At 48.2% G+C, this 22,771-nt stretch overlaps 1 long non-coding RNA gene across 1 annotated transcript; it reads right to left on the reverse strand.

The window, feature by feature from the left end:
• Positions 1–12,878: 12,878 nt before the first annotated feature.
• Positions 12,879–21,327, reverse strand: LOC125696292 (uncharacterized). The gene is made up of 3 exons (XR_007378267.1): positions 21,071–21,327; positions 20,151–20,343; positions 12,879–15,025 (listed from the first exon to the last, which is right to left on the reverse strand). It is a non-coding gene; the product is annotated as an uncharacterized LOC125696292 (long non-coding RNA).
• Between the last annotated feature and the right edge of the window lie 1,444 nt (positions 21,328–22,771).

A 22,771-nucleotide genomic window follows, 5' to 3' on the forward strand; every position in this document is an offset into this window, starting at 1 on the left:
CAGATAAAATAAACTCACTGTGTGAGTTCACAGGCAGAAGATTCTCATGTTTGCTCCCAGCTTTTGGGCAAAGCAGACAGATCTTTAGCATCATGCAGGTCCTATTCAAAAAGTATTACTCACATTTTAAAATAATTTATGAGGGAGTTGGAAAGCATGTTGCTGACATTTTTTCAGCTGGTGATCTGCTAAATGGGATGTTATTTCTTTTTTTTTTTCCCCAAAGATATTCTTCTGTAACTAGCATTTGGCTGCTCAGAGGTTTGGGGTTGCTAATGTTGTGTGTCATCCCTGTGTTCAAAGTCATCTCAAGCACAGTAGGTGTCATGAGATCAGCATGGACCTGGCCTCGTTAGCTGCACCTCTTATTGACAGATTGACATTCTCCCAACATACACTGCTACTTTTCTCACCAGTGTTTCTTTTCCTGAGTATTTAGAGTGTGGCAGGTCGCGGTGAGAGCAGAAAACCTGATTTCTAAGAAGGAGGAGGAAAAAGTGACCAAAGTTTTCCCAAAATTCACTAAGTGCAGATTTGAGAATGGGCTCAGCACAAAAAATGCTGGTGGGACTCCTGTTCAGGAGGCAAGAGGACAGTTTCAGATAGTGACTCATGGAGGTTCTGGCTGCTTTTGACAGCATGTAGCTGTGTGCCGTTGGTGCTCCAGAGTTCCACATCCATCCAACTGGCCCATAGATTGTGAGTGAAATTTGGGAGCTCTTAGATTTCATACCCTGGCTGCTCAAAAACGCAGAGCAGTTGCATGCAGGAACCCATTAGGTCGTTTTTTCCCCTGTAGTGTTATTGCTCACAGCTGTTGGAAGTGCACACGCTCTGGTTTCCAAATATAGGCAATATGCATTCACTGTATAGCTCCCACCACACTCCCATTTTTCCACAGCTTGCTTTATATCCTCCAGACCCTCATTCTTCCCTGAGCTTTGTATTAATTTCTAAAACAGACTGGAAGACCTGGGAGGCCTGTGATGGAAAGTCAGCAGTTTCTCAGCTCAGCAAATATAAGGTGAAGGAATTCTTCAAGCAATGCTGGTTATACCTCTGAAGTGCTCTCATTCCTCTTGTTTGACATTCATGGTCGAAGGAAAAATTTGAACACAGGGACAAAGGGAAACAAGAAAAAATCATTGCATTATAAATCTCTACTGGTTCTGCCCAATCTGGCTGGACCTTTTCTTCTTAAAAACCCTTTACAGCTTACACAGTTTTAAAGGGAATCTCACCCACAAACCACACAATTACAGTTTCAGTTAGGAGTCACGATCATCCTTCAGACCTTAACCTCCTGATGCAACTACAGGTAACACAGACAGCACAGAGATGCAGGCAGATCACCATTTCCAGCCACGCATCTGTCCGTGCTGCACATCCAGGGACCATTCTCAGAGGCGTGCTGCTATGAGGAAAACACAACGCCAGAAATGACTTTTCTATGGAGTCACTTTGAGTGAGTTCCCATGGCAGATCTTAGAGTACAACACTGCAGCCAGACAAGAAGCTGGAAAAGTAACTCCAATCTTTTGCTGGCAATGTGATGGGATAAATGCTGTGAGATCCTCCCCATAGCCATGGGTAGCTTTGTCTACTCTTTTCCTGCTCTCCTTTGCACATTTTTGTAGATGAGAACAATTCCTTACTGCACAGGTATCAGAGCACCAGTGCAAGCTGCCACCAGGCTGTGGAGACTCTTCCTTGGAGATTTCCAAAAGCTGCCTGGATGTGGGTCTGGGAGCTCTGCTGTGGGCTTCCTTGCTTGGGCAGGGATTGGAGCAGGTGGTCCCAGAGGTCCCTCCCTGCAACCTTAAACTTCATGTCAATCCATGAAAAGAACCACAGGGTGAGAAAGCAACTCTCTTTTTCTATGTCATTTATCTCCCAAGTACTGCCTCATGCATGCATGAGCCAGATTTTACAAATTCCCTTACATCAGAAAACAAACCTACGCAAAAATATCCCTGTGCTTGATGAGACATCTGAATACTGCTTTCCTGCTGAGAAGCTGAGAAGTATCTGCTAGCTTCTCTGTGCTCAAGTTTCTTCCCATAATTTGTGCCAAAAATCTAGTTTTGAGCTCCTAAAGTTAGCTGTTCAACAGCACAGGATCAGTCCTTCCAGACTCCATCCCACAGAGTCTCTAGCAGGGAAGGTAATAGATAGTAGAGCTTCTCCACCTTCTTTACTTCATCATAGTTTCACTGATGGTCCAAAACATTCATGTGTCAGCTTTGAATTAAAAATATATATATATAATTAAAAAAACACACACGAAACTGAACAGCAGCACCTTGGAGGTGATACAAAAACACCTCAAAGATCCATCCATCTGAGAATCTTTTCCATTCATGCAAGTTGGATGAAATTTATACTAGTAAAACTGCCTCTGGCAGAATAAATGTTCTGTGTGTTTTAGACAGCCTCAAATGTATATCAAAGTAAACCTCTGTAGATACGTATGTAAATTTTGCACAAAGCTTCCTTCCAAAGACTTGTACTAAGTAATGTCCGGGAAGAAACTGCAAAGCTTATGATATTCCAGTAGTTGAAAAGATTTGGACTTTGGATGACACAGACCTTTAACATGGTCCCACACCACGTCCTTATCTCTAAATTGAACAGAAATGGATTCGAAGGGTGAACTATTCAGTGGATAAAGAATTGATTGGATGGGCACAGCCATAGGGTTGTGGTCAGTGGCTCTGTGTCCAGGTGGAGGCTGGTGACAAGTGCTGTCCTCCAGGAGTCCTTCTTGGGACCAGTACTCTTCAGTATCTTGATCAGTTACATGGATGTTGGGATTGAGTGCACCCTCAGCAAGTGTGGAGATGGCATCGATCTGAGTGGTGCAGTTGATACAACAGAAGGATGGGATGCTAATCCAGAAAGACCTGGCAAGATTTGGAAAAGTGGGCTCACAAGAATCTAAGGAGGTACAGCAAGGTCAAGTACAGGGTTTTGCACTTGAGTCAAGGCAGTCCCAGGTATGAGTACAGGCTAGAAGAACTCATTGAAAGCAGCCCTAGAAAGATGGGGTTCTGGTGAATGAAAAGGTGGGCATGAGCCAGCAGTGTGCTCTTGCAGCCTAAAAGTCTACAGTATGCTGGACTGCATCAACAGAAAGGTGGCCAGCATGGTGAGGGAGGCCATAGTCCTTGTCTGTTCTGCCCTAGTGAAGACTCATGCAGATTACTGATCCAGGTTTGGGGTCCCCAGCACAGGAAAGAATGTTGGAGTGTGTCCTGAGGAGGACTGTGAAGGTGATCACAGGGCTGAGACACCTTTCCTACAGAGACAGATGGAGGGATCTGGGCTTGTTGCTGTGCCATCTCCCCCAAAGCCATCCAAAGGACCTTGGTTGAAATTCCTTGCCTTGGCCTGCTTTATAGTATCAGATAAACCACCTTCTGTTCCCAATTCCCACATCTGCTCAGTGACTTTAGCAAAGGCATTTCCCCTTCTACTGCTGCTATGTCCACATCTGCAAAGATAAATGACAAAGAAACGTGGCACGTGAATGCAGAGCACCATAGGGAGCTGCAGTATTGCAGCACTGAAGATGCTGCTGGTGTTAATCAGCACATGAAGGCTGGACAGTAAATGAACATCTCTGAAGAACTGTTGCTTTTTGCAGTGCTATTTCTCTTGTCATCCAGCATTTTCTCTCCAAAGTGTTTGTGTTTCTAGCAGGAAAGTTTGCAGCCCCCACGTTTCTGAGAGATGAATTTTAGTTCTATAGTAACAGCATGGAACTGAAACGCTCAAGATGCTCATATTTCATTCTCTGTGTGTGAGACCTTTAAAAATATAACCTGACAGTGATGGGAAACAGCTAATGGAGAGAGATGTCCAACTCAAAGCACACAGCATGAGGCAAAGCAGTCTTCTGGGAGGCTGCAGGGAGCTCACTTGTGCCAACACTGTTGGGGCATACATGATGGTGACAGCCAAACACACAAGCTCTCAGAAGAACCACCCTGCACTCCCTAGGCTGGAGAAACAGCCCTATACCCCGACCCAGGGGTACAGCAGGCACTGTTCTCACTGTTCTCACTGCCTTTCCCATTAGAGAGGATCAGCAATGGGTGGAGTGACATTTGCCAGAGATTACCTTGTGCCTAAAGGGAACCCTGGAGGCCTGGGTTTACAGCTAATAATATCACCTCCTACTAACCTGCTTGCTGTGCAGAAGAAGTTTAAGCAGAGAAATCTACCTTGTCGTAGGGCTTTCATCTGATGGCTTCTCTGCTGCATGCTGCAGCAGAAGACAAAAATAGGAAGGTGTGAGAGACATAATTAGCTCTGCTAGCTTTTGCTGCCATCAGTCAATTAGGATGAGTAACGACTGCTTAATTCATTCAAAACAACATCTCTGAGGAAGGAAACTTTAAGCCCGATTAAGAATGAAAACTAAAAGGATAAGTGGACCATAATGCTTCTGCTGCCCTCCAAGCCACCTGCATGGGATTTCAGCCAGCAGTGGAATAGCCCTGTGCAACACCTGGTGATAGCTGCAGGGACTTCTGCAGCTTGGCTGTTTGTATGGAACCCTGTATTGAGAGCTGGATGGCAGGCAACACAATCCATGTGTTAAGCTGGCATGGGGAGACAGGGAGCCCACCCTTCTCCTTGCCCTATGCCTTCATGCCAACCACTGCTGCTTGTACTGTGTTTGCAAGGCAGCTGGGCTGGCTGAAGAAGCTTATAGGCAGCCACTGAGAGCTAAAGCACTGCTGTGTTCCTAGTGATCTTACCTATTTTGGTAGGAGTTACAATGCTTTTGAGAATCCCAGCAGTGACTATTTGGCAAGAGAAAGCTCCTCAAGTCTTATAAAATGCTTTCCTCTTCTCACAATCAAGTGCTGCAGGAATTAATTTGGGTAAGTGTCGTTCTGGACAGTGCTCAGGCTGCAGTGGACAGAGGGACAGCTGGATGCCACCAGAAAAAGGCACTGAAAGATTAATTCTGTTTTGCTCTGCATTGGACCATAGCCACTTAGTCAGAAATGCTGGAGGTGTTTTAATCCTACATGAGTAACATTCTCCACTTACAAAACAAATCCAGTTTCATACTGCTGGAAAAAAAATGGGGGGAAAAAAAAAACCACCTTAAAACACCTTAGGTATTTTCACAAATTATTTGGGGACTTCTTTTCATTTGAGACACTCTTAAGAAATGAGATGTTGTGTGAAAAAATTGAATCTTCTGTACTTATTGAATCCAGCTGCAGGATTGATGAAAACCATGGAAAGAGCTTGCCAAATATGTGCATGCTATTAGATTTTTGGTTTGTTGCTAGCACAGTTCAGAAATGGAAAGCGGGCAATTGCCACGGGTGCATTTGATGAACAGGACTTGTGAGATGTAAACTCAGAAAGTCCATTTGTTTCTGAGATGTGCATCCTTGTTAGGCCACGTTGTAGCACAGGAGGGCTCTGGCTTGTGCAGTAATGGCCATGAAATATGAAGACATACCCAAACGAATATCAAACATTTTTCAGCTTTGGCTCTGGATTCGACGCAGGCAGGAGAAGCTGATTTTCCTGACAGGAGAGCAAACCTGTTACCAACAGCAGAGGAAAGCATCACTTTGGAATGCAGCCCCTTTGCTACCTTTTTAATGGATGTACATCAGCCTTGAGATGATCGAGCTACCAGGCAGCTGTGGCTCTGGAGGTTGCTCTGGTCAATGCGACACTGACCAAAGAGGCATTGGGTTGAATTTTTCCTTGATGGCCTTTATCACCTAGCTGTAGTCCAGCTCTTGACACCTCAGCCTCTCTCCAGCCAGAAGGGAAATGCTGAGCCAGGGCCAAAAAGTAAAACAAGGGAGGCAGACTGTTGTGGAAAGGCATATACGGAATATACATACACCATATTAAAAAATACAAGTCCAAAGCAGGAATTTTTCTTGTTTTTTCATTCTTCTTCAAAGCCCAAACTTCTCTCCCACCCAGAAAAGCAGTACCTATACAGGATCTTATTGGTTTTAGTCAGTTCTCTTCTTTCCTGGTCTGCTTTCTGCAGACCTCATCTACAAAGGCAGGACAGCAACAACAAGGGGCTTTAGCTGGATTATCTGCTTTTGCCCCCAGGGAAGCTCCTGGAGGTTGAAGCTATTGTTTTCTTCTGCTTGGTTGGGGCCATGGCTAAGCTCCTACATTCCATGCAGGCAATAAATAATAAACTATTGAATTGTGGAGCAGTTATTTAGTACTGGCTTGGGACTTCCCTGGTCTTTAATGGGGGAGAATGAAGTGAGCAAAGTCGAAATAATGTCCCAAACAGGTATTTTCCTCACAAAGTACATAATGCTATTAGAGACCTAATCTTCAGCAGTTAGCCATAAACAGTCACAAGAGCTGAGTTTCTTCCATTGTGTGTTCCATAGGGCATCAATCATCTCTGCTCCTATGCATTTTGCTTCCCTTACCCACGTTTCAGTTTGCCCCCTGATTTTCACACATCGCCAGGGCAGCTATTTAGAGAATACTGGCTCTGTTGTGCTGGGCTTCTAACTCACTGATGATATGGGCACTGACAGGCTTGCATTGCAGAAGTCATTTGTTACTGGATGACATACACGTATATGGATACATTTTGTTAGTATCATTTATTATCTCTTAAAATATCTGTTTATCTCCGGGTCTGTAGGTGTATCTATATACAGTTCTCTGCATTTATCTGCCTGCTTGGCAGCTCCATCAGCCTCCTCTTAAAAGTTGCTCCAAAGCCCCCATGCCTGTGACCTCCCACCCACGTCTCCTTCCTTTTCCCTTCACCTCTCCATCCTCATTTCCCAGTGTCTCACCCCTCCACCCCTCCCAGCCACCAGTCCCCTCAATACAGACCCTCAGCTGGGCTGTCTGCACAAAGGCAGCTTTCTCCTCCTGTGGCAGAGATGGTAGCCACAGATGAATGAGAAAACAAAGACAGCACTAAGCAAACCCTACAGCAACATAAGGAATAGTTTTAGATGCTTTTCAATCCTTATAACATTTGAATGCCTCCCTGATTTTTAATAAACCTCGCAGTTTATTAAAAATGGCTGAAGTAAAGAAAAAGAAAAAAATGCTGCAGACAGCATTGAGTTGAAGCAGAGCCTGTGTCTCTTAGATCCTCCCCTCTTGCTGATGGTGTGGGAAGGGCAGGCAGCAAAATGGCTCAGGTTCTGCCTGCCCTCCCCATCACTCCCCCCAGAGTGGCCAGCACAGTTCCCCAGGCACTACATGGCCAAGAGGAGGAGGGCAGAGGGCAGCCCAGCTCCTGCAGCTAGAACTTGGTGAGCTGGAAATGCAGAATGCCCTCCTTGGTGTTGTGTAACCAGAGCCAGCTGTGTGCTGGGACGGAGCTGGAGCACTTGATAAAGAAGATCTGGGTAAACATCCTCAGCCATGCACAGGGAGGGCTGGCATAGCTCAGCAGGGCGTTGAGGCATGCCCAGGGGCTATAATTAGTGGGTCACTCAGTGCCCTGGGCTGATGGACCAAAGCAGCTGGTGTCTCTGGCTATAAGCAAGAGAGAGGTTTTATTTCAGCCAGGGTCCATTCCCCAGACCAGGTATCCCATGGGCTGGATGGCTTCAGGGTGTGTGCAGAGGCTCCCTTTGCTTATCTACACGGGAGGATTTCAGTTAGATCTGAAACACCATAAAGACATAAAGAGGGGCAAATTCATCACATGACTCATTTTCCTGGAGTCAGCAGCATTACTCAAAGTGTCAATACTACCCTTTGTGCTTTTCTTAGTCGGGTTGTGAAATAGATAGAGCAACAAATAGCTGTTTTGACTGGAAATAGATTTCACCAGGGAAACGTTCACCAGTTTTAGCACCAGTATGACCCAGGACATCAGCAGCAGTGTTGGCCGCAGAGCAAAGCGATGGCTGAGCAAATTCTTTTAGTGGTTTGCATAGCTGAGGCCCCAGATGGCCGCCACCACCCCTGAGCTATTAATAAGGACTGTTTCGGAACAAATGATCATTTTGCAAGCAAACAATGCTATTTATTAGCATTATCATCGTTAATTGCCAGCTGCAAGGTGTTTCAAATCCCTCTTGCATTGTGCTGCAGTGCAGATGTGTTCTGACCAAGAGAGGCAATGGGGCAAGGCAGGTTTATGAGTTGCCCCTCTGCACAGTCTTACCACTGGGAAAAATCTTAAGGCACCTGTCTGCCTGCTTGGCTCCATACCAGAACAACCTGCAGCAGCAATTAATTTTTCATTGCTCATGATAAGAGTTAATGCTGTTCAATTATCCAGGTTAGCCCCCTCAGGCATTGCTGCTTTTCTTCTTCGTGCATGCTGCAAATGGAGTTTGATAGCTCTGAGTGGCAGAGTCGGTCCCAGCTGAGCTGGGCTTCAGCCTACTTGTTGCTTTTTATAGGTTGAGCTCTGGCAAAGTGATGTATTTTGTTTGCTGAATAAAACCACAATAAAAAATAAAAAGGGAAAGCAGGGAACAGCACCAGACCCATAGAGCACCCTGAGAGGGATCCCTGTTTCACAGCCACTGTGAAACTTTTGCTCCTTCACATAACAGACCAACAGTGGGGTTATTGTTTATATGCCAGTGTTATCACTGACTTCTATTCTCAAAGAAATGCATTCTCAGAAATGGTCTTTTGGCCTCTTAGCACCAGCTTTAGGAGCTATCAGAAACAATAGGACAAAGACTAATTGTCAGCCCCATTTTCCCCCCACCATGGTTCTGCATCGGGTGTAATGTGCAAAGGGCAGAACCCAGCCCTCGTTGGGGTGACAGCCACCATTTCCAGCCCCATCCCAGGCACAGGGCGATGCTGCTCCATGCACCCTGCTCCGAAATCCAGCCACAGGGAAAAGCAGAGCAACCACACCGTGCAAAGGGCTGCCTGACTGCTGCTGCTGCAGCATCTGTGAAGCCTTTTGTGGGTTTGGGGAGAAGCCAAAAGCAGGCTTATAATGGAAGTTCAGCCACAGCCTTCAGCATAGCTTAGCAGCTCTGGTCCTATAATAAAACCCAAAGCACACGTGAGTCTACAAAACAGCACCGTGAGTTCTCTATTCCTGTTCACAGTATTTTTAGTGGACGGGCCCATTTTTAGACATTGTGTTTTTTTCTATCCTGATAGAAAGAGGTTGTCAAAACACGGACGCTGCTCGCAGTGCAGGGAGCAGTTGGTCAATTCTTACAGACATCGCTGGCATTTCAAAACTATAAATGCTCAGCAATCACATTCCTGGCACTCTGCGAGATGCAAAAATGTGAAGCTGTTACCTATGACAAACATTTCTTCATTGAGTCTATCACAGGACTGAAGTGAGGAAACCTAAACAGGAGGGAAAAAGTCAGAGCTTGCTGTGCAGGCAGCTTAAGGGAAAGGAATCTTAAACCTTGAGCAAATGTTTGTTTTGCATTGTGGCAAAAAAAACCCCATTTGTTTCCTAAACACAGAGAGATTACAGCGCGATCTGTGCTTTTGTTTAAAAATACTTTCCCCACTGTCTGGGCTGCAGTGTAAACAGGATGCGCTGACATTTTGGCCCTGCTGAGCCGTTGGCCAGGGCAGGCACGCGCTCATGATTGTAAATCCGACCCTCCTCTCCAGAATAGATCCCACTGGCCATATGGAGCTGGTGTTGTCTGCTCGAGAGGAACTGTGGGGACAGGAGCTCGATGGCTGCAGCTGGTGAGATTGAGGGCAGCAGCCAAACCAGAGCTGGGGACATGAGGGCTCCCAGCCAGAGCTCACACACAGGTGCCTCCTCGTGCCGCTGGGTTAAATCCCTCTGGCCATCCCTGCTGGGCATGGAGCCTGTCTGATCCTCAGCTGACTCATCCCAAAAATGTCAAGAAGAGACCAAAGTGTTCATCTTTGGCCACTGTTTGGTATGAACTTGCAGGATTGCGAGAGAATGTCTCATTTGCTTAATTTTTCTCCATTAAAAGATATGTGACAGCGATCTTGCAAACCCCTTGGGCACAGGCACCGTCTTTGCCAGCAACAGGCAGCAGCTGAGACACTGGTGGCTTCCCAGAATGAAGTAATATGAAATTTAAGCAAAATGCTGCTGGTTCTGGACCCAATCTGCTGCTACTGCTCTGCTACATTCATCTCTCAGAAGTTGCCCCCATTTAATCTTCTCAGAAGACCTGTGTGCAGTCTACGAGAAGCCTCTGCTATTGTATTACCAAATTTCCACAAGCTGCTGGTGACAGGGCACCTCCTGTAAGTGACACTGCCTCAGTGTCTGTCAGGAACAGCTAGCAGTTTCCTTACAACATGCCCTGTGCATTGCAGGCATCTTCCCTGCAAATGCTGCTGCCAAAAGTCCACAGCAATAAAAACAGATTTTTCTCCTCTGTTTCCTGAGCCTTGGCCCAACACAGCAGGTGAAGACATGCTTGACTTCAGGATGCCTGTGGTCACACTGAAACCAAAGGGATTCCAGCTTTTTTAAGGCTTGTCCTGTCAGGGCCACAAGTCCAATATGGCGGCCTCCCTATAGATGGGAGTTCTTGGCTTACAAAGTTCCCAAAGAAGATTCCTTAGGAAAAAAAAAGTTTCTTGGACCCTCCTTGACATCAAACACAACCTTATATGTTATGCCTGTGACTTGGGTCAACAAACATGTTCAGGAGCTTTTCCACTCCAAGATCTTATTCAGGTGTGAGTTACACATAGATCAACAGAACCTGAGTTTGTTCCTGCATCCCAAAGGGATGACATGGATAGCAAAAGGTGCCCTAGTGGGCACAGCCACAGCAAACTGAATTAGTCTTTATCCCACAAGCCTGTGTTCCTGCTGGGACTCTTACAATTGATGAACAAGTTTATTGTCTCCAATGATGGCACCCAGTGAAGCTGAAACTGTGTAAAAAAAGAGTTCAGGGCAGCTTGCTTCACTGCACTGCCATCTCTTCAGTAAATAAAATTCCCAGAGAGCAAGGTGGGGTTTTATGGAAAAGCCATTGCCAATGATAAGTACCTGGGCTGTGGGAAAATATTTATTAGCATGTTACAACTACGAAGGCTAAGGATGAAAGTAATTGCTTAGAAAATGCATTCACAAAATGTAATAAAGACACTTGTTTCAACTCAGTGAGCATAAACTGTCTCTTGAATGAACTATCATCTTCTATTTTGTGTACTTCTTCCTGGTTAATGAATGACCAAATATGCTTGTTTTTCAATATGTGGCTAACAACTATAAGCACTACAGTCCCTGGAAGCAAATCTCAGTTTTTCAACACAAAAATCAATGGGGAATGCAAAGCTACTGCTCATTTTCTTGCAAATAGCTGGAAATCTTTTACGAAATATGTTTATCATTAAGATATTCCTGGTGCCTCCTCTCTGAAAAGCTGCTCTATACTCCAGCATGCGGTGCTACGGCTGCATAAATATTTGCATAACAGATCTTTTGTTTTCTGCAGCTCAAGTCAGTGTGACAAGATGGCCTGTAAAGCAAACATACATTTGCTAAAACGCAGCAGGTGCTGAAAGGTGAACAGGGAGAAAAGCCATGGAGCTTCCTCATCATTTCAAAGCTTGCCTAGCTACAGATATGCCAGCATCAAAGAAAAGAGGAGTATCTGCTCAGTAAGTCCTGGTGAAGGCTAAGGAATGCCACATCAGACTTTTGGGTTGAGGTCATCCCAATCCAACCAATGCAGAGGAGGAGTGCAGGGTCTGGGCACTGATGGAAGCCCATTGTCACCCCAGAGTTTCCAGCCCTCCTGCTGACAAAGGAGCGCTCAAAGATGTGCCTTAATCCCCTGAAGGAGGAAAGTAAGAGCATGGCCTTTCTTGTAGCTTTTTCACTCAGATTAGGATGGTTTTAAACCAGCCACATGGTTTCTGGTGAAGGATGGACTGTCTCACGACTTTCAACACCACGAATTGGCAAGGCAGCAAAGGCAAAGAAGTTGGCATCCAAACCTGCAAAATGAGTGCCTTTTCCCTTTCCCCCTCCCACTCTTTCCCTACACCAGATGTCAGCTGGGACACACTGCAGTGCTGCCATCCTCCAAACGCCCTGCAGGAAGGCCCTTGCCAGCTCCCCCCCAGCTGAGCCATCCGTGCTGAGGAGACATCTGTTCTCCCAGCCCTCCATTCTCCTCCTCTCCCCTTTTCCACTTGCCTGCTTGTTTTGTGCTACAGGGGTGCCATGCAGAGCAGACAGACAAGGAATGCATTAAGAAAGGCTCAATGGAAAATCAAAGCGGGGAGAAACAGCTCCAGAGGAACCATACCAACAGGGAAATATTTATCATTTCTGATTAAGTAAAACATGCCATCCTGTCAGCTTCAAACAGACAGTTCCCTTCTTTCTCTTCCTTGCACTAGACTTAAATCTGCTGGGTTGGTCTGCTCCCAGACCAGAGAAGGTTCCTTCAGAGCATCTCCATGTGAAACACAGAAAAGTAACCAGCAGCATGAAGCTGTAAGAGTTACGATTATCAGAAAGGTCTGGGCTGAGCAGTGAGCTCTCTGCAACCCTAACAACTAAGGTGGTTTTAAAGAGGCAGCATTCCTCCAGGCTGCTTCCAGGAAAGTCGACTGGACTTTCAGACCTGTCTTTGGGGTGTTCTGCACACAGGAGGGCAAAAAGAACCCTAGGAGGGGATCAGAGAATTTATCCAATTACCCCTGCTGTATCCACATACCAACTGCAGCACGAGACATTAAAGAACAATTAGATCACATGAAGCCAAGGAAAGGGGGAAAACATCCGTCTGAGCTCACCAAGCACGACACTGAGCAGGAGTCACATTCAAGAGGAGCATCTCTCCATCAGTTATGGATGTGCTGGAAGAGGTAATACAACTTCGCTCTTAGAGTTGCTTTTTCCCATGAGCTCAAGGGCTTTGCAAGGGGTGACCTCCTGCCCTACATGACCTCAGCTCCCACCTTGCAGGGAAACCACATGCAGGCAAAAAGGCCCTTCACTGCACAGCAAGAGCAGATCGTGGTCATGGAGAGTTGTTCTGAGCAATGAGAGGAGGTAGCTTGGGTTAAATACAGTCCCCTTCACCTCCACTCCTGCATGCAATTGCTGATGGAGAGCAGCAAGGAGAAAGCAGAAGCAGAAAGACTGCAGGGGATCTGGAGGGGAGCTTGTGCTGGTCACCCTGCCTGCTGCCAGCAACATCTTGGCCCTCATTTCCAAAAGAGATCAGTGGCTTAAGAGGATGCTTTTTTGGGGGTGCCCAGGTTGCAGAGAGTGCTTAATGTTTTGAAAAAGCACGATCCTGGCAGGGTACCTCCAGTTCCTTGCCCAAATGAGCAAACCTCAACACTCTCTTACTTCATCAGTGATGAAGATCACAGGATCGGGTGAGGAGCAGACACTCAGAAAATTGGAAACTGGTTGGGAAAAGACATACAAAAACAGCAGCAGTGACCACTTTTCAAAGCAGAGAGCACAGCTACGTGAAGAACACATTTCAACGTCAGCAAAGAAACTCGGGCAATTCCATTAATTAAAAGCATTGGTGCACTGACCCACTATCCTGCTCATATGACAGGCAACAGCTGTTCTTGCTTCAGAACAGCAGCCAGCAGTGGGCCCCATCATGCAGAACACAGTACAGAGAGCCAGGAGACAAGAACTACTAACCTGTCATCACCAGCCCTCCTGCGTGCTTCTCCATCTATGAAATGTGCCTCTCCTGTCCTGCAGCACCTCTGAGCTCTGCTGCTGCAGAGATACACAAGATCAGCAAATACAGCGGATAAGAGCAGTAATGGTGGGGACATAGGTGCATCTTCCTTGCAAGTGGCTGATGCACTCCTAATACTGCTCAGGCAGGTAGTGCACAATTTTTGAAATAAGGGCTCTTGAAACACAGGCTTGCAGTAGAACAGGCTTCCATCTCATAACTTCGGGTTTAGAAGGGTCTTTGCTCCCCCATGTGATGTTTGCCAGTCTAGTTCTTCAGAATCACTTGAGCTCAGAGAAAACCTTTGCAGACAGAGCCAGCAGCCAGGCTCTTTGGGTCTGGCCTTCCCTGTGCCATTCGCCCCCTCTGCCTTCCACCAGCCTCTGGCTCCAATCCAGGACCAGTGGCAGCACTTCTCCAAAACCTCCTGCAGGGCTGAACTTTCCACAAATAAATGCTAAACAATGCTCTGGCCAGCCACCAGGCAGCACTTCTGTCACCTGAACAGCTCGTTTGTCATCCACTGCTGACCTGCTGACTCTGCTTCTGACCAAGGGCACCAAGCTGACAGGGTTATTGAAAGAATATCAGGTCTCTGTTCACCTTAGGGCCATCAGGCAGGGATGGGGAGGGAAGCACAGCTGCTGTGAGTCCTGGGGCACTGCTGGTGGCCTGGGTAATCTCCTCCATGCTCCCAGTCTCAGCCCATGATGGGGAATGCACAGCAGTTACAGATTTGAGTCCTGGCTAACGTGGGCTGGAAGCACAACATGGACTCTTGCTGCTGCCACTGCTGCCACCACAATCCAAGGTGCATCATGACACTTGCTCTTTTTTTTTTTAATCATGTGGTTATTTCCTCTCTAGGAGGCCAGAGGCAATGAAGCAGCACCTCAGGAATCCCCCTGCTTTCCTGCTCTGCTGAAGTAGCAAATAGCACAGAGAGGTGCCAGTGACTCTGCTCATCAAAGGTGACTGTAATACCTTCTGGAGAAACAGCTGAATTCTCTTCTCACACCACTTACTGGCTTGCTTTGCCATAGGATTACACACAGGACACTCTCCCTCAGAAGGTCTGTCCATGGGTTGGGATGTGCAGACATGCTCCTGCCTGGGGATGGAGGTGAGCAGGCACACCCCAATGGCCAGGCTGGATGTGGCTCTGGGCAGCCTGGTCTGGTGGTCGGCAACCCTGCACATAGAAGGGGGTTGAAACTTGATAATCTTTGTGGTCATTTTCAATCCAGGCCATCCTATGATTCTGTGATTCCCCTCTCTTTTCATGGAAGGGTTTACAGAAGCATCCAAACCATGCTTTGTGACGGTGGTGTCTGGTTCAGCACACAGTGGTTCTGTGAAAAAGTCTGTAAATGAGAGTGATTAACAGGCAAAGTGAAGGCTAAACCAAAGCAGGAAGACACGGGCAAATGGCCTTGTGGGATTCAGGATGGGGAAAAGGCAATAAAGCTTCAGATTGGACAACAAAATGGTAGATGTTATACAAAGGATAAGTGAGAAGGACAGCTAGCCTGCTGCAGCTGCAGGCAGCTCTTTGAGGTTTGAAATAGAAGAGCACATCAGTGGTCCCAGCTCTGCCTGACTACCGCCAGGCCTACATGAACGGGGAGATAGAACTGGTAGTCAGCATTAGCAATTATACATCTACAAGTAGTGATCACTCCCATGCTAGCAGCAATTTCCATCCCATGGATAAAGATGTCAGTGAGCTGCAAGTCACACCTCTGCTCATAGGATAGCAGTGCCTCTGGTTCACACACTGCCCCCAAAGCATCCAAAATGGGCAATGTATGTGACCAAACCCCCAGAACACATAGGTGAGCACTGCATATGGCTTCACTGTAGCAAGAGACACACACCGCTCCAATAGCCCCTACTCAGTTTCAACAAAGGCACAAAAACTCTAGAACAGCTGTCCTGTTCAAGGACAAGGGGGAATGGTTCTAAGTTGAAGGAGGAAAGATTTAGGTTGATGTCAGGAGGAAGTTCTTTACTATGGTGAGGTGCTGGAACAGCTGCCCAGAGAGGCTGTGGATGCTCCGTCCCTGGAGGTGTTCAAGGCCAGGTTGGATGGGGCCCTGGGCAGCCTGGGCTGGTATTAAATGTGGAGGTTGGTGGCCCTGCATGTGGTAGGAGGTTGGAGCTTCATGATCCTTGAGGTCCCTTCCAACCCTGGCCATTCTGTGATTCTGTTCCACCTTTCAATTACACACTGTTTGGCTCTCTCTACAGTATTTCAGCACTTGGAAGAGGCTTTCAGTGAGAAGGCACTTGCAGCATCTTCAAATTTCTATGCAGTGCTTTCCCTGGGGGCATCATTGTTTTCTTTCCTCCATAGCCAGAGGTACTTCTATCTGCCAATGAACAACTGCTGTGCTCCCATAAAAGGAGTTCAGTTCAAGCAGCACAAGAAAAACTCACCAGTAGTCAGTTAAAGCTTTGATGGCAGAAACAACAGCTTGAGGCTGGTCGGGGTGATGGGTGGGTATGATGATCTGAACAGGATCAACACTTTCCTCAAAATGGTGTAGATTAGGCACTCCTCTCTAAGAAAGGCTGGCCTTGTTGTGCAGGTTGCCCCAGGAGTTCAGGGGCGATATCAGGTTCATCGACTCAGTGAGCAAACGAGGCTCAGCTAAGCCCACCTCACATCACCTGCAGTCAGCTGATGCCCAGATGGAGAGGTTGAGCAGAAAGGCTAATGCTCACCCTGCAGCTCTTCTCCACTAAGTCCCAGCAGACTCACACAAGCAACTCCTCCAAAGGACATGACTGGAAACTGAGGGGTAGCACAGATGAGGAAGGATTCTGGTCCTTGCCTAGGCAGGACTATTTTTTGGCTAGCTTTGTTATCACTGCTCAGCAAGGAAGATGCAGGTCACCCAGAGCCTGCACACGCTGATGGGGCAGGGAAGGCAGAGGCTGCGGTCAGCGGCCCCACGGGTCTTGGCCTGGTGAGGCAATGTTTGGCTGCGTTGGCTGGGGGGTCATCGACCTCCGCGTGGGGCTTTGAAGTCTCACATCCTCATGTGGGTGGAAGCTTCTCACACAATGATCCCAAACAACTCAGGGTAGGGAGAATCACAGAGTCATTAAGGTAGGAAAGAACACGAAGGTCAACCATCAGCCCATCCCCACCATGCCCACTAAGCACAGCCCTCAGTGCACATCCACACAGTTCTCGCACATCTCCAGGGACAGGGACTCAACAACTCCCCTGGGCAGCCTCACCACTCCAATGTACTCCAATGGCACTTCCAATGCCTCACCACTCTTTCTGAGCATAAATTTCTCACGTATGAAGACATGACAGTATCTTCCCCATGCAATCTGCCCAGAGAAGAGAGAAAAGGAGCACAGACAACAGTGCTGGTGCAGATGAATTCTACCCCAAAATCCCCCATTGAAGTTCAGGAACTCAGCCCCAACGCTTTGGGGGCAGAGCTGGAAATTAAAAGTCTGTCTTCTAACCATGGAAAGAGTGCCTCAGATGAGCTGTGATGGAGATGGCAGGGTTTGCATTAGTAATGTCTGCCTGCTCCTGAGCATCACCAGGATGCTGGAGCAGCTGAGAGGTAGCCATTGCCGGCTCCCTTGGGTGTGTGCATCATTTTTGTTCATTTTCTTTTCACAAGGACAAAAGGGAGAGCTAGCTAGGTCTGCAGTGTTGAAAGGAGAGGCCAGCCTCTGAGGAGCCATTCACACTGGCCCAGAAGAAGCGGAGCAGGTCAGCAGCTCTGATTCCATGTCCTGAGAACCACCTACCCTTTGACATTCAAATTGCAGTACTGGAAGTTCTTATAGTAGTGCACGTGTGGTGGAATTAAATAAATGTGCAGGAGATGGAAAGCCAGCAGTGCTGTGGGTCAGCAGGAGTTACACAGCCACCGGGAGTCATCGAGTTTGGAGAAGACCTTCAAGATCAGCAAGTACAACCATCAACCAGACATACCGAGGCTCATCACTAAACCATGTCCTTCAGTGTCACATCCACGTAGAATCATAGACGATCTCAGCTGGGAGGGACCTTAAAGTCCCACAGTTCCAGCCCCTGACAAGCAGGCAGATAATCTCATGCCTTCCTGAGTTGAGTTGCACAGCAGCATGCATACAAGCATGCAGTTCCACGCACACCCTGGGTCAGGAGCACTGCCAAACCCAACTCAAGCAGCTCCTCGGCCAATCTACATTCCTCTGCACAGTTTGGTCCATTAAACAACCATTCCCAAGGCTGCTTTCTGAACAATTATTTTAAGTTCCTCTCCCACCAGAAACCTTATTCTTACAGCTGGCTGCAAGGATTTCCTGGACAGCCATAAAGCATCTCACCACATAGCTCCTTCATGGAAAACTTTGCTTTGGGGGCTATATGGAACGAAGAGGAAAAGGAATGTTTTTAGACCAAAACCTTTATTTTCCCCTCCTTGCCCACATTTGAAAGCAATTATCTGCCATCCCTGCTCTAAGGTGCTGGAAATCTCTCTTCTGAGGTCACCAGCGGAACAGCATGCTGGGCATAACAGCATCAGCCACAACATGACCACCTCTAGGTCCCTATATAAGCACAGCCCACAACCAGCAGCTGCTGGGGATTGTGTCCCTGCTGAAGGGGGTCAACAAGCACTCGCAGCTAACACCCAGAACAGTGCTGGGAGCTCCATGCATGGCAATGAGACAGAGCTCTTTTTGCTCAGCCCAGAGCAGCCATTTCCAGAACACGCAGAGCCCTTGCTTTGCTCCGCACAAGAGAAGTGGTGCACAAAGCTTGGGAATGCCAACCAGCCATCTCCTGGAACTGAGCAAGTGGGCTAATTAAACAGGCCATTAAATGGTAACGAAGATGCATGGACTGGAGAAGCATGACAGCCTCCCAGCAGGGCCCCAGGCATTAGAAAATGGTGATTTCTTCTTCATGGATGCCCAGAGGAAATCTTTGGGGAGCATCCCTGCTGCTGGAGACTGAGAGCCAGCCCATGCACTGGCCTGCTGCCCCACATGGGCAGGTGGGGCTGACAGTTTGGGGTTATTTATGGCTGGCCGGAGAATCTGAGCTCTCCTTTAGGTCTGATTCAAGGACAGCCATTGTTGGCCGTGCTAAGCCCTATAAGCGTGGGTAGCTGGGGGACTGAAGTACCTCACGGCACTAAGCACATGCATGATGGTCATGTTGACTGACGGCAATCACCAGGAACGGATGGGACAAAGAAGTTCCCATAAACACCACTGGCAGCTGCTATAATTAAGCAGGAAGGGTGCTGCTTCCTAATTTACAGTTCCTGTGATTTTCTGCCTGCCCGGCTCGCTGGGACAGAGCTTCCCACAGCAGCTGCTCCCTGAGGACAAAAGCTGATGATGTGTGTTGCGTGGATGAGCACTTGTAAGGTTATTTGTCTTCTCCCACCTTTGTAAGCTAAGACACTGCAGGTCAGCACCGCTGAAGCACCCTTCATCAAAGTCTCCCTCCTAACCCACGTCCTCTGAGCAAGAGTTACTCCTCTTGTCCAGTTGGAGTTAGGATCACCAACACCCTAACTGGGAACCCCCTCTGGAGCCATGCTGAGGTTTCCAAGACACCCCTATCCTGCTGGATTGCAGCAGCAGCCTGGACAGTTCTTGGCTTTGGGAAAGTTTGTAATGCTTCTACCCAAAACCTGGTGCAGCTCAAGATTCAGGTGCACACATGGCATCATTGCTAGGGGTCTCCTCACCGTTACCACTCCCCATCCTATTACAGTCTGATGAAATATGGAGAAATACCCCAATCTGGACGTGGGCATTTCTCTGGGGGCAGGGTGTAAAATGCAGTGAAGTGAATGGGGGTGTTGTCTCCCTATTGCTGGCACCTTGGCTGGGATAAGAGAGCTTTTTCCCTGTGCAATGAGGCATCAGCCAGAGAAACAGGCACTAAAAGTGACATTTTCATGAGTCTCCTTCTCCTGAGCCACCCTGCAGATGGTGGGCTTTGTGTCTCCCATGTGGGAGTCAGCAGTGAACAGCAGACCTGTAAAAGGCAAAAGGCAGGGACCCCCACATACAGCCTGCTTCACTCAAAGGATACCTACTGCATGTATTACAGGTGGGTTTTTACAAGTTGGTGCCTCACCAAGACAGTCGCTCATGAACTAGAGCTGCCAAGAACACAGAGTCCATCCTGCTGCATCCCTGGCTCCAGCTCTGCTACATTTCCAGCTCAAACAGGGGCCAGGCTCTCTGGAAGGTTAATTCAGCACTAATGACTCATCTTAACAGCACTTTCTGCAACTGCTTGCTTTGTGCTGGGCCTGAGGGAGCAATCTTCATCTATATTAACCCAATAGGAGCAGCACAGGAGACAATGTGTGAGGCACCATCTCCACCCAAAGGATGGTGGCTCTGGTTAACGTGCAACCCCCAGCAAAGATCCCACTATCTCCATAGGTAACAGGATTCATGAAGAAAGGAAGATGCAACACAGCTGCAAAGCTTCCCCACCTGTAGGCACATTCCAGTGGTCCAAAGCCGATGTGCTGCCTTGGGCAGATGCTGGGCTCCAGCACGGGCCCTGGGTCAGGAATGATGTTGGTCTTGCAGCCAGGATGTCCCATCCAGAGCTTCTGCACAGTGCTGACCCAGCCATGGCACTGCTCTGCATGGCTGGTCTCTAGGGTGAGAGCTCAGAGTCAGCCTGGTAAACAAACACTGATAAGGAGAGGAAGGGCAGCGAGCGTGGGTTGAGGATAAAATGCAATATCAGTTATTCTGCAGATAAACACAATCTGAAGGCTGGTGCCCATACAGCTACACCTAGAGTCAGGCTCTCAAGGACTCAGCCAGAAACAGAGTTGGCCAAAACCCAGCGAGGAACAAGGCCTCCAAGCAGCTCCCAGCACCACAAACCAAGTCTTCCCATCCAACACCACCACCCTTCCTTGTGGCCCTCTAGAGAAAAAAAGGAAAAAATCCTTAGGGGCATGGTTAGGATTGCAGGACTAATCCCCTACACTTTGCTGAGCTGCAGGGATGGCCTGCCCCAGCCCCTGAATTAGGTCAGTGGAGCTGTAACATCTGGCAGCATCCTGCTGGAATTAGGCACAAACACCACCCTGATGCTTTTATGTAAGTATGCCACAATGGGCCAACGTTTGCTGCCTGTGCAGCTACGGAGACGATCTTTCATCATACAAAACCTCACAATCCAACTCAGTTATCTGGATGCTTCATTCTCCACCACAGGCTCACTTGTTTTGTTAGCTCCTGCGGTCCCAGAGGAGAGAGGGAGAAGGAAGTGCTCCCCAGCTTCCCTACAGGACGTGCCAGCCATGGGAAACTATCTGCAATTTCTCAAATTGCCTGCCTGAGAAGCTGCTAAAATACAAACATATGCATCAGCGAAACAGGGAAAAACGACCTACCTTCTCCAGCCAGGGATTATGGCTCTAATTCAACATACTTGCACACTGCATTTCCAAATTTGCTTTAGAGCAAGGGCAAACTGATCCTACGAAACACAAAGGCTGCAGGCAGAGCCTGGTGTTTCCTCAGCCGAGGAGAACCAGGAGAATCAGGAGAACCCCTCGGCGAACACGGGCAGACTCTCATACACTGGAGGATGTTGCCACCTGCTGTTTAAATGGAGGATGGGCTTAAATAGTTTGCGGTAATTGCTGGGTTCGAGCAGCTGGAGCAGCCTGGCGGGTGCAGGAGGGAAGCACCGCGCATCTCATGCACTCACGCTGACTTTCTGTGCCGTATCCCAGCTCTTACCGCAGCTTCTCCTCCACTGCAGCTGGCAAACACCACCCGTAGGACCCTCCCTTCCTCCCTGCAGTTTTCTCCCTGCGATCAGAGCTGCAGCGCCACCAGAGAAGCCCCCTGAGAGCCCCTATGGCTGGTCAGGGCCACCTCTGCTCTGCTGCTCCCAGGACAGGGTGAGGGTCTTGGGATGATGGGGAGCCAGGCTGGGCCATGCCTGGGGGTCCAACAGCACATCTGATACAGAAGTATTTATTATTACTGGGTTTTGTTTTTGAAGAGCTATAAAAAGCATTTAAATACAGCAGGAGCAGGTGGTGAACTGCTGCCCTGATTTGCAATTCAAAGAATTAGGTCATGGCATTGAGGATAAGAGCGTACACAGCTATGCACATTGGGCAGGATTTCAAACAAATAAACAAACAAACAAGGCCCACGTTTTGCTGGTAGGTGGCTCGGCCCAAGGGAGAAGCAGCTGGTGCCACTGCAGGTGCAGCCAGGTGGGAGTGCTGTTCCCCGTGGTGCAATGCTGCTGGGAACCATCCACCCCACAGCAGCTGTGTGGAAGGGAGAGGGATGCTGGGGAGGGGACAGCAGGGCTGGGGAGAGCTGGGCTCCAATGAGGATGGCTACACTGAATTGTTCCCACTTTTGAACAGCATCTCCTCCAGCACAAGTGAAGTTCAGATCAGCAGAGACCTCACCACTTTATCAGCGTGGTGGAAACCAGGGACAGTGTGAAGCAGGGCCTGCTGCACCCAGTGGGGTTGAAACAAAGCAAGGAGCAAGCTGCACCCGGAGCAGGACAGTTATCACCTGGCAGTGCACAGCCAGCCCCAAACAGTGCTGCCCTTGCAAGACAAGAACACAACCCACTAAGCAGAGCATCAGCTGCTGCAAGCGCAGGATGGGCTCTGTAAAAGCTGCAGCCGTGGCACTGGGCAAGAGATTCTGGGCCACCTCTCCCACACAAATGTTTGCCACTGCTCACACGTACTCTTGAGAAGCACACAGAAGAGGCAGCTTGGGGAGAAGCGATGCAGCAGCTTTCAAAAGGAACTGAATATTTTAATATCTACATGGAAGCTTTGGGCAGCAGACAACAGATCTCTTCTACCCATCAGTAATCTTGAAAAACCCTCCCATCCCACCCTTACAGAATCACAGAATCACCCGGGTTGGAAGGGACCCCAAGGATCATGTAGTTCCAACCCCAACGTTGTCACACAGCTGCTCTTTCCATCCCATTGGCTTCCATGGAGGCTACTGCTAGCTGACTGAGGAGGGAACTGGAGAAGCCAGGGGAATAACATGTTCTTAATAACGCAAAACCACAAGTTTTATCTTGATTTACAGCCTGG

The sequence above is a fragment of the Lagopus muta genome, chromosome 7 (assembly GCF_023343835.1).
Source record: "Lagopus muta isolate bLagMut1 chromosome 7, bLagMut1 primary, whole genome shotgun sequence".
Classification (NCBI taxonomy): Eukaryota; Metazoa; Chordata; class Aves; order Galliformes; family Phasianidae; genus Lagopus; species Lagopus muta.